Consider the following 15,765-nt stretch of genomic DNA (forward strand, 5'->3'; position numbering starts at 1 on the left):
TCCAAGGAAGCAAAGTGGATCCGAGTTTTAATAAATAAATATATATATTTACTTACTATACACATTAAATATTTATATATTATTTTCTAGAAAATATTATATATATACATATATATAATTTTCCAAAACACCCTTCATGGTCATGTCTTTCTTATTCAACTTGATTATGGTAGCAGTGGTGATAGGAGCAGGAGGATAAAAGTAGAATCCATTTTTTAAAATTATAACATTTTTATGGGGATTTCCAGTTTCCAATTCTGCATGTAAGGAATTTGGAAGTCATCACTTTGTCCTAACAATAAAAAGCTGAACAAACTGAAAAATCAATAATTCTTCTTAGATCCATAAGAGAAGTGTGGTCACAAGGCAAACTGCTGTCCCCAAAATTGAAGAGACAGATAGGTGGATACAGAGAATCACAACACAGCAGAGCAGAAACCTCTTTGGGAACCAAAGCTGATGCAGGAAAATCTGGACTGAAATTGACAAATTGCTGTAGGCAGGGCATGGACAAACACAAATTGACAAATTGCTGTAGGCAGGGCATGGACACCTTGGAGCTTGGGCAGGGCGTGGTGGCTCATGCCTGTAATCCCAGCGCTTTGGGAGGCTGAGGCGGGTGGATCACAAGGTCAGGAGTTCGAGACCAGCATGGCCAACATAGTGAAACATCATCTCTACTAAAAATACAAAAATTAGCCGGGTGTGGTGGCACGCGCCTATAGTCCCAGCTACTCGGGAGGCTGAGGCAGGAGAATCACTTGAACCCAGGAGGCAGAGGTTGCAGTGAGCCAAGACCGTGCCATTGCACTCCAGCCTGGGTGACAGAGCGAGACTCCATCTCAAAAACAAAACAAAACAAAAACAAAAAACAAAAAAAAAAACCTCCAAGGGGACCCAGTAAAGGGAAGCAGGGGTTTTATCAGTACCTAACTGACCTGGGAGAAGGGAAATACTCAACTTCGGCCCACTCTAGCCATCCTGCCCAATTTAAGAGGAGAAAACAAAACTGAGAAACATTTGTGAAGTTCACAGTCCAGAGGCATAGGCTCATTAAAAGACTGAGATATAGGCCGGGCGCGGTGGCTCACGCTTGTAATCCCAGCACTTTAGGAGGCCGAGGCGGGCGAATCACGAGGTCAGGAGATCGAGACCACAGTGAAACCCCGTCTCTACTAAAAATACAAAAAAATTAGCCGGGCGTGGTGGCGGGCGCCTGTAGTCCCAGCTACTCGGAGAGGCTGAGGCAGGAGAATGGCGTGAACCCGGGAGGCGGAGCTTGCAGTGAGCCGAGATCGGGCCACTGCACTCCAGCCTGGGTGACAGGGCAAGACTCCGTCTCAAAAAAAAAAAAAAAAAAGACTGAGATATAATCATAGGATTATAGAATGCTTCCTCCCCCACACGCTTTACCACCACATTACTAAAGTCCTATTTACAGCAGTTCCTTTTACCTATTTCTCAATATGTGGCTATCAATAAAAAAATAAACAAGGCATACTAAAATGCAAAAAACAAAACAAAACAAAACAAAAACACAGTTTGAAGAGACAGAGCAAACATCAGAACCAGATATGGCAGGGATATTGGAATTATCAAACAAGGAATTTAAAACATTAATCATAAAATCAAACATGCTAGAGGCTCTATTGGTTAAAGTAGACAGCATGCAAAAACAGATGGGCAATGTAAGCATAGAGAAATACAAATCCTAAGAAAGAACCAAAAAGAAATGCTAAAATCAACAACACTGTAACAGAAATGAAGAATGCCTTTGATGGGCTTATTAGTAGACTGAAAACAGCTGTGCAAAGAATCTCCAAGCTTGAGAATATATCAATAGAAATTTTTAAAACTGAAAAGCAAAGATAACAAAGACTAAACATAAAAATAAAATAAAAAAATAAAAAGAATTTAAGAAAAAGATAAGATTGAATTAAAAAATCAGAACACAATATTCAAGAACTGTGGGACAACTATAAAAGGTGTAACATACATATATTGGGAATATTAGAAAAAGAAGACAAAGAGAAAGGAACAGAAAAAAGTATTTGAAAAAATAATAACTGAGAATTTTTCAAAATTAATGTCAGAAACCTAACCACACATACATGAAGTTCAGAAAACACCAACAAGAATAAATGTCAAAAAAAAAAAAAAAAAAACTACACCTAGGCATATCATTTTCAAACTACAGGAAGTCAAAGACTTTTTTTTAAAAAATTCCTGGCTGTGTGTGGTGGCTCACGCCTGTAATCCCAGCACTTTGGGAGGCCGAGGCGGGCAGATCACAAGGTCAGGACATCGAGACCATCCTGGCTAACACGGTGAAACCCGTCTCCACTAAAAATACAAAAAAATTAGCCGGGCATGGTGGCAGGCGCCTGTAGTCCCAGCTACTGGGGAGGCTAAAGAATGGTGTGAACCCGGGAGGTGGAGCTTGCAGTGAGCCGAGATGGCGCCACTGCACTCCAGCCTGGGCTACAGAGCGAGACTCCGTCTCAAAAAAAAAAAAAAAAATATCCTAAGAGAAGCCAGAGGGGAGAAACAACTTACATAAAGAGAAACAAAGATAAGAACATCTGACTTCTCTTCAGAAACCATGCAAGCAAGAAGACAGTAGAATGAAATACTTAGTACTGACAGAAAAAAGGCCCACCAACCTAAAATTCTATAGTCTACAAAATTATCCTTCGAAAAAAAGGCAGAAATCAAGTCTTTCTTAGACAAACAGAAACTGAAGTAATTTGTTACCTATAGACCTGCTTTGCAAGAAATATTAAGTTATTTAGACAGAAGGAAAGGAATACAGGTCAGAAACTCATATCTACCTAAAGAAAGGGCATTGAAAAAAGAATGAATGCCAGTAAAATAAAAACTTACTTTTGTTATTCTTAATTGATCTAACATCTAACAGATCAAAATCATACTAGCAATAATGTATTTCATTATACATACTTTATATGTATGTATACATATGTATATGTGTGTGTGTGTGTGTGTGTGTGTAGTGTGTGGGGTGTGTGTGTGTGTGCTTATATACAGGAATAGCTCATTTTATTGCATTCCATTTTATTACAAATTGCATTCCATTTGTCAAAAAAATTGCATCTTTTTATAAATTGAAGGTCTGTGGTAACCCTGTATTAAGCAAGTCCATCAGTGCCATTTTTTCAACAGCATGTGCTCACTTTCTGTCTCTGAGTCACATTGTGGTAATTCTCATAGTATTTCAAGATTTTTCATTATTATTATATCTGCTATGATGATCTGTCATCAGTTACTATTGTAATTGTTTTGGGGTGCCATGAACCATGCCCATATAAGATGGCAAACAATAGATAAATGTTGTATATGTTCTGACTGCTTCACCAATGGCTATTCACCTATCTCCTTCTCTTTCCTTGGGCCTCCCTATTCCCTAAAAAACAAAAATATTGAAATTAGGACAATTAATAACCCTACAATGGCCTCTTAAGTGTTCAACTGAAAGGAAGAGTCACATGTCTCTCGCTTTAAATTCAAAGCTAGAAATGATTACACTTAGTGAGGAAGGCATGTCAAAAGCCAAGATAAGCCAAAAGATAGGACTCTTGTGCCAAACATTGGCCAAGTTGTGAATGCAAAGGAAAAGTTCTTGAATGACATTAAAAGTGCTACTCCAATGAACATATGAATGATAAGAAAGCAAAACAGCCTTATTGCTGACATGGAGAAAGTTTGAGTGGTCTGGATAGAAGATCAAACTAGCCATAACATTCCCTTAAGCAAAGGCCTAATCCATAAGAAGGGCCCAACTCTCTTCAATTCTATGAAGGCTGAGAGAAGTGAGGAAGCTGAGAAGAAAAGTGTGAAGCTAGCAGAGGTTGGTTCATGAGGTTTAAGAAAAGAGGCCGGGCGCAGTGGCTCACACCTGTAATCCCAGCACTTTCGGAGGCTGAGGTGGGTGGATCACCTGAGGTCAGGAGTTCGAGACCACCCTGGCCAACATGGCAAAACCCCGTCTCTACTAAAAATACAAAAATTAGCCGGATGTGGTGGCATGCACCTGTGCTCCCAGCTACTCAGGAGGCTGAGGCAGTAGCAACGCTTGAACCCAGGAGGCAGAGGTTGCAGTGAGCCAAGATCGCACCACTGGAATCCAGCCTGGGTGACAGAGCTAGACTCTGTCCCAAAAAAGAGGAGAGAAGAGAAGAGAAGAGAAAAAAAAAGAAATGAAAAAATAAGCCATCTGTATAATATAAAAGTACAAGGTAAAGCAGCAAGTTCTGGTATAAAAGCTGCAGCAAGTTATCAGGAGGATCTAGCTAAAATCATTGATGAAAGTGGCTACATTAAACAACAGATTTTCAATTTAGATGAAACAGCCTTATAGTAGAAGAAGATGTTACGTAGAACTTTCATAGCTAGAGGTGAGAAGTCAATATGCATATGAAAAGATGCTTTCTTTAATCAGTTTTGTAGCTTTCCTCATATAGATTTTGTACATGTTTCATTAGATTTATACCTAAGTATTTCATTTTGGGGGGTGCTAAAGCAAATAATATTGTTTTTAAATTTCAAATCTTACGTGTCCATTGTTGGTATATAGGAGAGCAATTAATTGTTGGATATTAACTTTATATCCTGCAACCTTGCTGTAATAGCTTATTAGTTCCAGGAGGATTTTGTCAATTCTTTCAGATTTCCAACATTGACAAATATGTCATCTACAAATAAGAACAGTTTTCTTTTTTTCTTTTCAATCTGTGTATCTCTTATTTCCTTTTCTTATCTTTTTGCTAGTTAAGACTTCCAGTATGATGTTGAAAATATGCTCCACATCATGTGTCCACATTAGGGAAAGGCAAATTAAAACAACAATGTGATACCACTATACATCTATTACAATAGCCATAACCCAGAACAGTGAAAATAGTAAATGCTCGCAATGATGCGGAGCACAGGAATTCTCATTCTTTGCTGGTAAAAATGTAAAATGGCACAGCCACTTTGGAAGACAGTTTGGTGATTTCTTCCAAAACTAAACATATTTTACTATACAATCCAGCAATCACCTCCTTGTTATTTACCCAAAGGAGTTGAAAACCTATATCCATACAGAAATTTGTACACAGATGTTTATAGCGGCTTTATTAATTGCCAAAACTTGGAAGCTGCCAAGACATCCTTTAGTATGTGAATGAATAAACTATGATACATTAAGACAATGGAATATTATTCATATGCTAAAAAGAAATGAGCTATCAAGCTATGGAAAGACACTGAGGAAACTTAAGTTCATATTACTAAGTGAAAGCCAATATTAAAAGGCTACAGACTATATTATTCCAACTATATGACATTCTAGAAAAGGCAAAACTATGGAGGCAGTAAAAAGATCAGTGGGTTTCCAGGTGTTAGGGGAAGGGGAGGTACGAATAGGTAGAGTACAGAGGAATTCTAGGGCAGTGAAAATACTCTGTATGATAGTATAATGGTGGATACATGACATTGATACATTTGTTCAAATGCATAGAATGCATAACACCCATGTAAACTATAGACTCACAGTAATAATGATGTCTCAATGAAGTTCATCAGTTGTAACCAGTGTACCACTCTGGTGGTGGATGTTTATAACTGGGGAGACTATGCATTTATAGGGTACAAGGTTTATGGGATATCTCTGTATCTTCCTTTCCATTTTGTTGTGAGACTAAAACTGCTCTCAAAATTGTCTTTAAAAAATTCTTAACTACCATTTACTGAATTCTTCCTCTATACTAAGGACTGGAAGCCATCATTTAATTCTCACTCAACATTTAATTCTCACAACCACCCTATGAGAAAAGTACCACCACCTCAATTTTATAAAAGAGAGAAGCTTAAAGAGGTTATACACTTTTCCTAAAGTACACAGCTAGCAACCCATGAAGATGGGGTTCTAACTCAGGAGTTGACAGGTTTGTTGTTAACTGTTTTCTGTACAGGACCAGATAGTAAACAATATTGGCTTTGTGGGTCATATGGTCTCTGTCACAACAAGTACTCTACTCTGCCACTATAGCATGAAAGTGGCCAAAGACAATATGTAAACTAATGAGCATGACTGTGTTTCAACAAAACTTTATTTATAAAAATAAGCAGTGGGTAAGATTTGGCCTGCAAGCCATAATTTTCTGACTCCTATTCTTGCTCAAGACTGATCTAAGCTTCTTGACTCAGATTTCATGGAAAAAATGTTTTTTACATCTTTACATCCCCATCAACATCTAGCACACCAACCATGTATGCATAGGCACTCAATAAATATTTGTTGATGGAATGACCAATAAATAAATTAATTTAACTAACACTTATTGGGCATCAACTCTGTCCTAGGCACTGTTGTAATCACTTGTCCTAGGCATTGTTGTAATCACTTTTCCTAGGCACTGTTATAATCACTTGATATATGTCACTGAACAAAAAAGAAATCCTTGCCTGTGAGGAGCTTACAATTTATAAATCTCCAACTCATATAGCATAATTATACGGGTTTCATATTGCTGCCATAACAAATTCCCACAAACATAGTGGCTTAAAACAACACAATTCTGTTATCTTACTGTTCTGTAGGCAAGAAGTCCAACATCAGTCTCACCAGGCGAAAATGAAGGCATTAGCAGGGCTGCATTCCTTTTTGGAGGATCTAGAGGAAGATTTGTTTCCTCACTCATTATGGTTCTTGGCAGAATTCATTCTCTAAATACTCCCAGTATCTCAGAACTAGCAACTGGGTGTTGAATCATTCTCCTGCTTCCATCTTTCTTTCTGACTACAACCAGGAAATGTTCTCCAATTTTAAGGACCCGTGTGATTGGGTCCTTAAATTGGGCCTACTTGGATAATCCAGTATAATCTCCCCATCTCGAGATAACTTTAGTCACATTTGAAAAGTCTGTTTTGTCATGTAAGGTAACATATTCACAAGCGCCAGAGAGTAGAACATGGGCATCTTAGGGGGGACATTATTCTGTCTACCACAAATACCATCATAGAATTTTATATTAAATCTGATGAATTTGATCTTTGCCAATGGATCATAATTCTAGTGAGTCAATATGATATAAATAATAAATCATTTAATTATAAATAAAATTATAAATTAATATGTGTGATAATCCATTAATCTCAGAACAAATTACACTTTTCCCAGCTTTGCTCAAACCTGTAGATTTGAGAATTGCTAATGCTCAAGCCAGTCCTAAATAATGCCAGTAGTTTTCAAAGACTCTTACCTAAAATTAAACACATTAAAAATAAGTCTTTTTATCATAAGCCTGGCATATCTTGAAGGAATTCTCCATTTTGAACACAAACTGTGCATTCTTAGCTCCTGCCTAAAAATAGGATTCCTACATGTCATTGAACTGAAGTGCTGTCCCTGCCCTTGCCATGTTAGCTCAGGCCACTTGACTGGGCCTCTGCCTTGGTTTTATGATTTGCCTTTCAGTCCCCTAACATTGACTAGAATTTTAGCTGCAAAGCTGTCATCTTCTCTAACCCTTACCAATCCCCCCTACTGCATTTATATTCCAGGCAGTGGTCAGGTCTTCCTCCAACTGAGATGCACAATATCAATCATAATGCAAGACTTCTAGCTCCAGGAGAGTTACTCTCTGGTTTGCCCAACCTTTTATTGATGATAGACACTATCTAAACTGGCCCAGGTTCCCCTAAGCCACAGCATTGAGGCTTGGTCTGCTCATCACTCTAGCTTCTCAACCCTAGGCCTGCCCTTAAAGCTAGCCCAGTTCCCAAAATCCAACCCTATGTGTATTATTTGTCTTCCTTAATGGCCCCACCATCTACCCACGGTTAAATTAAAAACCTTGGAGGAATTTTCAATTCCACTCTGCCTTTATCTCCAACTTTAAATCACCATATTGTGCTGATCACCATGGAACAGAGAAGGACTGGCTTGGCAGGGGAAATAACGGTTTCTGTTTTAGAGAAAAGGCCCACTTTTCACCCCTAGACATTCAGCAACCCTTGCCAATGAAGCACCCTCAGGTAAGGGGAGAAGGTTCTTTATAATCTCTGGAATGAAGGGAGACTTTTGAAAGTTCTGGTTCTGGTTCAAGTAGAAAGAATATTAATCTTAGAGTTTTAAAGATCTGATTTCTTTTTTAGGCTCTGCCGCCTACTTTGACCATTTTTTCAACTAGGAAATGCAAGTAACACCTACCTCACGGGGTTGCTGTGAAAATTAAATAAGGTAATGAGTATGAAAGCACTATGTAAAATGCACGTATCAGCTGTTATCATTATGATTATCCTACTAATGCCCCCCTGTCTCCACTGCAGCAAATATTACTACTGTTCAGGGTGATGGGTGAATATTATAAAGCTAATCATTCAGATTCATTCAAAAGACCATTCACTTTTGTTTTATCATATTAGCAGAGGTTATTTTATTCTAATCCTGTCCATCAAGTTACATTCTGGACAGAGCTCAGTCTGATCAAACCTGCCAATATCAGCTTGGCTCTACTTAAAGATTCATTCAACCACCTTCTCTGAAAGCACAAGCCAACATTTGTGTATATCTGTATAATAAATCATATGCTAACAAGTGCCAAAAGCAGTCACCTCTTTTATGAATCAGTCATTGATTCCCAAGACTGAATTAGCCCCTTCTTCTCATATTTTCCATCATATGTTGCCAACCCTGTGATAGCATTTATAATATGGCATTATACTGGTGTCTTTGACCTTCTACAAGAGATTGTGAGCAACTCTACGGTAGAGATTTAGTCTTTGTATTCTCATTCATGGCACACAGCAGATAGCCAATACATGTTTATTAAAATAAAGGATGGAGAGCCGGGTACGGTGGCTCATGCCTGTAATCCCAGCACTTCAGGAGGTCGAGGCGGGCAGATCACCTGAGGCCAGGATTTCAAGACCAGCCTGCCCAACATGGAGAAACCCCATCTCTACTAAAAATACAAAAAATTAGCTGAGCGTGGTGGCACATGCCTGTAATCCCAGCTACTCGGGAGGCTGAGGCAGGAGAATCACTTGAACCCCGGAGGCAGAGGTTGCAGTGAGCTGAGATTGTGCCATTGCACTCCAGCCGGGGCAACAAGAATGAAACTCCGTCTCAAAAAAATAAGTAAAGAAAGAAATAGCCGGGCACGGTGGCTCACGCCTGTAATCCCAGCACTTTGGGAGGCAGAGGTGGGCAGATCATGAGGTCAGGAGATCGAGACCATCCTGGCTAACACAGTGAAACCCCGTCTCTACTAAAAATACAAAAAATTAGCCGGGCGTGGTGGTGGGCGCCTGTAGTCCCAGCTACTCGGGAGGCTGAGGCAGGAGAATGGCGGGAACCCGGGAGGTGGAGCTTGCAGTGAACTGAGATTGCGCCACTGCACTCCAGCCTGGGCGACAGAGCGAGACTCTGTCCCAAAAAAAAAAAAAAAAAAGAAAGAAATAAAAACAAAGGAGGGAGTAGAAGGAGAACCACACTATAGGGGAAATTACCCCTTAAATAGCTACATTGCTCTAGCATATTTTAGGTATGCAGGAATTTCAAATAAAGGAGAAACAAAATAAAGAAAAACCATTCTTTCCAAAAATCTCCAGTTTACTTTTCTATAGCATGTTTAAAAGGTGTTATCAGTTGTTTGTAAGGGCAATATAAATTAGGCTAATTATTCCAAACACTTCACATTGGAGATACGTGAAAGAAGAAGCAGTTTATTTGAACCTCTCAGCTCTTGAATGTCCTGTGCCTTCTGGAGAAGGAGAGAGCTTAAGTTTTATTTAGAGAAAAATCCCGCATTACATATAGAATATAGATGTGTTTCTGAGAAGGAAGATCAGAGACGGAGGAAATTTTCTCATTTGGAAAGTTGTTCCTGTAAGAATTTTAATTATATACTTCCAAATAATAATATCACCTATCTTGATATCATATAATCCCTTCTTGGTAATCTTCCTTGATATTTCAGTTTTAAAATTAGTCCAAGTAACCCTTGGATTATATGCAAATGAAAATTCAGTGCTGTTGTAGATACTTTTTAAGGCACTGCTACCATTGGAAAACATGATTCTCCTGGGTTAGGTAAGAGGTCAGGGCTTCAATGACTACCCTATTGCGCTTCGGTCATGCATCACAAATGTTGACATGTACCCCTGTGAGTCTTGCGGAAATGCAGATTCTGATTCAGTGGGTATGATTCAGTAGATCCAGGTCATGTACAAAGGATCAGAAATGAGACTACTTGTGACCTTTTAACATTTCCAACAATTTCCCAGGTGATACCCAAGCTGCTGATCTGCAAACCACATATTGAGTAACAAAGTTATCATAGACATGGTGATTTTTAAAAATTCACTATCAGTGAAATTTTTAAGGTAATCTACCACTGTATTCCCCCTATGTCAGTGGTTATGAAAATTTTCCACTTAACACCTTTTACTTGAGAGAATAACAGCTTTAATAAGCAGCCTTGAAACACTGAAGCTTTTAGTTAGTCCGAATTTAACCACTATGCAAAATGCGGCTTATGTAATGATTAAAAAATGATAATGTCCTTGGCAGATGAGGTAAATTATATTTAAGCTACATTTTTTTCTTCAAAAAGTCCTTTTTCTATGGCTCAACATGGGAATAAAAAGGATTCTCATCTCACGTGAGCATTTCCCAGTAATGAGATAGCTCTTGTAATAATTTAACTGACCAGGAGAGCCAATCCAGACAGCCCTTAATCAGTAATGACAAATTGAAGCACCTCAAAAGTAAAAGAAGTTGTGTTTTCCAACGCTTGCCATTTTAGATTTTAGCCATGCCCTAGAGTTATAAAACTGCTTCCTCATCAATCCATTCTCCATGCCACTAACATTACTTATTCTGGCTGAGCATTCAAGAGTAGAAATTTTAAACTAAATGATAGAAGAACTACAGCTCCTAGACAGCATACATTCTGCCATGGCAGTATTGAAAATCTGCAGGCCCTCACACTCAGATTGAAAGTTTTCCCTCTCATTTTTCCTTTCTCGCTAATCCTCTTTTTTTCTCAGTTTCCTCCCTACCTTAAGCAGTTGATATGCTGTATAAAGTTGTGGATGAAGTAAATCTTATGAGAAAAATTATATTTTAAGTGCACTTAACAAAAATTAATTTTTGTGATGAATTCTATATAAAGAAATAAATCATTCTTTGTAAACAATCATTCCCCAAATATCTGTTAACAAATTTAACAAATTTTTCAAGCTCTTGTCTCATTATTTCAAAGCAGAATATCTGTATACTTTCACTTAACACATCACTTTAAATACTTTCGTTTTGTTTAATTCAACAAAGGGAAACTAACACCCATGAGATTGGTGAAGGATCTGGGGCTAAAAAGAGCAATAGGTGGCTACTAGTAGTAGGGCCGAAAGATAATGGAGAGATCCATTATCTAGAAACCAGGAAGACCTCTGGTTATAGGAAAAAGACACCCTGTGCCCTTGGATACAGGAATACAGCCACTTCCCTTCCACTGGTCAAACCGAACCCTGAATTGACAATATCAATAGAGGTCAGACTCCTAAAGCACAGAGCAGGAGGGCAGAGTAGAGAAGCATGGAGATAGAATTTGTAAGGCTGTTGAAAGAGCAGTGGGCACAGCGGCAGATATAGGTAACATATAGGAAATAGGAGAGTCGAGGGAACATTCACTTACTGAATGCTGAGACCATTAATCCCTTCCCCACAGTCACAGTAGCCAGGCTTCAATACTCCAGGCAGGAGATTGGATGGTTCATCTCTAGGGGATGAAAAAGAAATGAAAAATTAGATTAAATATTGGAAGACAAAATTGAGAAAAAAATACTTAATGTAAAGCAAAAAGACAAAGAAACGAAAAATCAGAGGATAAGAAAAGTGAGGAAGAAGCCAACAGTTCCAACATAAATAAACAGTTATAGAGTCCCAGAACATGAAGGGTGATAATGAAGGAGAAGAAATCATCAAAAAATAAAATTCAGCAAAACTTTCCAGATGGATTTCCAGATTGGAAAGACTTGCCAACTATGCAGCACAATAGATTAAATCAGGCCCTGACCAAGGGAACTTTACCATAGAATTTAAGAGCACGGAGACAAAATGAAGATACTGTGAGCTTCCAGAGAGGGAGAAAAAACAGGTCATATACAAAGGATCAGAAATGAGACTATTTTTAACTTTTTAACAGCAAAATAAGAAGCCTGTAGGCAATGGAGCAATACCACCAAACTTTTGAAGGAATACAATACCCAACCTATAATTCTACACTTACCCAAGTTATCAATTAAAAGACTTTTTCAGATATGCAAAAACTCAAAATTTTATCTCCTAGCATCTCTTTCTCATTTGGTTACTGAAAAATGTGTTATATCAAACTGAAGGGTGTAAACCAGAATAGAGCAGGAAGTAGAATACAGAAAACATAAAACTCAGAGACAAAGATATCCCACAATGACCCATATGTACCATGCAGAGAAAATAACCAGTCCAATTCAAAGACATTTCTTCAGAAAAAAATAAAATACCTGATGCATTAGGGAGAATTTAGATAATTAATTAGGGAGATAAGTTGAGTTAGTGATAAGTATGTATAAAACTAGGTAACTATAAAACAAGGCAATTATTAGTATCAGAAAAAAATATTTTGCAAAAAACAGCGGCCGGGCAGGGTGGCTCACGCCTGTAATCCCAGGTTTGATCACTTTAAATAATACCATATTTCTTGGAAGTTTTGTTCATTTAAAAAATTCTCGCCGGGCGCGGGGCTCACGCCTGTAATCCTAGCACTTTGGGAGGCCGAGGCAGGTGGATCACGAGGTCAGGAGATCGAGACCATCCTGGCTAACATGGTGAAACCCCGACTCTACTAAAAATACAAAAAAAAAATTAGCCAGGCGTGGTGGCGGGCGCCTGTAGTCCCAGCTACTCGGGAGGCTGAGGCAGCAGAATGGCGTGCACCCGGGAGGCGGAGCTTGCAGTGAGCCCAGATCGCGCCACTGCACTCCAGCCTGGGCGACAGAGCTAGACTCCGTCTCAAAAAACAAAAAAAACAACAAAAACAAAGAATCACAATATATGACGCAGCTCAGTTATAGTGTTTACACAGTTACACTAATGTAAATATTGAAGATTGAAGATTTCACTAACTTACAAGAGGAAGTCTGAATATGTGAGGATGGAGGAAAAAAGAGAACGGAATTTTCATTTTTCTTTCTGGAATGTCAATCAATAATATTTATACCCAGAAAATCAAGAAGTAGAAATAAAAGCATGTTATTTAGGGAAACGGAGATAAATACTCAAAGATATAGCTAAATTATCATTGTAGTTTTCTGTGTAATTTGTACAGAAATAATAAGCAGACATATTTTTCTGCATTCAAAATTTAATGAAAATTTTTAATTAAATTTAAAATATAAAAATAAATTTCAAAATTTTAAAGATAAATAATATAGGATATTTCTGTCACTTCTGAGGTATGATAGTTCACAAATTACAGCATGCAATTCTTGTCTTTCTTTACATGATTGCTTTTAATATATTCAATTGCAAAGGGAAATGTTTGCTTTCTAATTATTACAGAAAGCATGATTAAACCAAATGTTAGCGTTGAAGTAAATGATTCATCTTATTCTTTTGTCTACCAAAACATCAATAAAGAACCTAGATGCATCTTTGAAAATTTCTACAATTTCTAACATTGATTAATCTTTGTACCATATTTACATTATTATGACTTGAAATTCTTCTTGAAAGTTGGCATTACCCTTAATGAAATACTGGAAGTTTGAAATAATGGAAACTCCTTGCTATATAATAGAAGAAAATTATAAATTTTTTTCCTAAGACTGACTTTCTTTGTCAAGACTTTGATGAACAGTTTCTAATAATGACATTTTCCCAGGACAATTTGAAAATTATACTTTAGAATTCTTAATTAAGTTCTGTTGCTTCAACATGCCAACACTATAGCACATCAACAATGTGAATTTTCTCCTCCACTTTGTATAATGCCTCTTAAAATCTATGATAGGAAAAATTTATCTTACTCATTTCACCAATCTCCTAACTACAAAAAAAAAGAGGATATGGCTTTATACTGTGCTTAGAGAGCAGACAGAAACTGAGAAGTATGCTAAGAAAATACGAAGATTTACTTAAAATTTGTTTGCATAGTAATATGAAAATATATGTCCATGACTATTTAAGTTATGAAAAAATGAATAGGAGAATCGAAGTGAAAAAACATAATTATCAATTCCAAATCAAAACATGAAAAAATAATATCAAGCACTTTGATTCACATTTTGTATGTATTAGTTTATATAATCCTAAAAACAAGCCTATAAAATAAACACTATTACTATAGTAACCTATTTTACAAATAATGAAATTGAGACATGAAAGTGAAGAAATTTACCTTGCTAGAAAGCTGTAAATACGGAAAATAAAAGTAAACCCAAACATCTTTGAGCAGAAACTATCCTTTAAGTCACTATTCTAAAACAACTTATATTTAACGTTTATCTAATTATGGTTTCCCAACAGATTCTATTTGTGTAGTAAACATATAAGAACAGTTTATCTTTCTCCTCATTCATTTTCAAATTCAATGCTGTTATGCACTTTCTCCAATGTTTGTGATCCAGTCCTAATCTATCTTTAAGGAAAAAAAAAAAAAAAGCAAGCAACTGGAGCCAAGATGGCCAACTAGATGCAACCAGGAAAGGCTTCGACCACCAAGAGAGACCAGACCATCAAGTAGACCGGGATATTCTGAACAGATTTTTAGAAAGAAGGCATTTTAGAAAGAAGACATACAACAGATGCAAACCCTAGGATGATAGGGGAGGAGGCTGGGAACCCTGTAGGGGGTTGCCAAGCACCAGGACTTGTTCCTGGCCCTGAGAAGCTCCTAGGAAAGGGGTGAGTGAAATGGGTGTGAAGTGGCCCACTTTCACCATGGACCTCCATGATCCTAGCTATGGGAGACTCCACAATTCCTAGGCACATTTCAGCTGGCAGCGAGAACTGCCTAGTAAGTTGGCAGAGACAGAACTCCAGCCTGTGTGGAGCCCAGAAGGTTTGGCATGGGATTGGCTGCCGCAGAGCACGGCCATGGGCGTCCATTCCCCAAGACTCGCCATACTCCTCTAGGTGACTTTAGGCTTTGCTATTAATAGCTGCCAGGCCTGGACAGAGCAAGGCTGTCTTGCCCATGAGAAAGAAACAATCTGATCTGAAAAGCCCCTGTCTTCTGGCCTCTCCCAGGATTCCTGCCTGGCTGAAGCCACTTGCAGCACAATCACTGCCATAGCTCTTTCACCAGCATACCCCGCCTAATCATTGCAGTGCTTCTGCAAATGGACATCCACCAGCAGACACCAACCCACAGCCTTCCCCAACCAGTATGCAATCACCTGCAACCTCCCCCCGCTGCCCTGCCAGCATACACGTGTGTGCAGACCTACCACCACCTTGCCAGCACAGATGTGCACGGGAGCCCACCACTGCACCACCGGAGTGCTTTTCCCAGCAGCCCCATCAGTGTTGTTGCTAGCAGACATGGACCCCTCCAGCGTATCAGGTGCTTAACCTCAAAAGGCCAGAGAATAAAGCTGTGGATTTAGTACTAGCCTCCCGAGTTTACAGCATGTAGCCAGCCCAGCAGTGCTGAGTTGAGTCTTTGCCTTCTGAAACCATCCAGAAATGAAGCCAATTGACTAAGCCCAACTTACACT

Source organism: Symphalangus syndactylus, chromosome X, assembly GCF_028878055.3.
Source record: "Symphalangus syndactylus isolate Jambi chromosome X, NHGRI_mSymSyn1-v2.1_pri, whole genome shotgun sequence".
Classification (NCBI taxonomy): Eukaryota; Metazoa; Chordata; class Mammalia; order Primates; family Hylobatidae; genus Symphalangus; species Symphalangus syndactylus.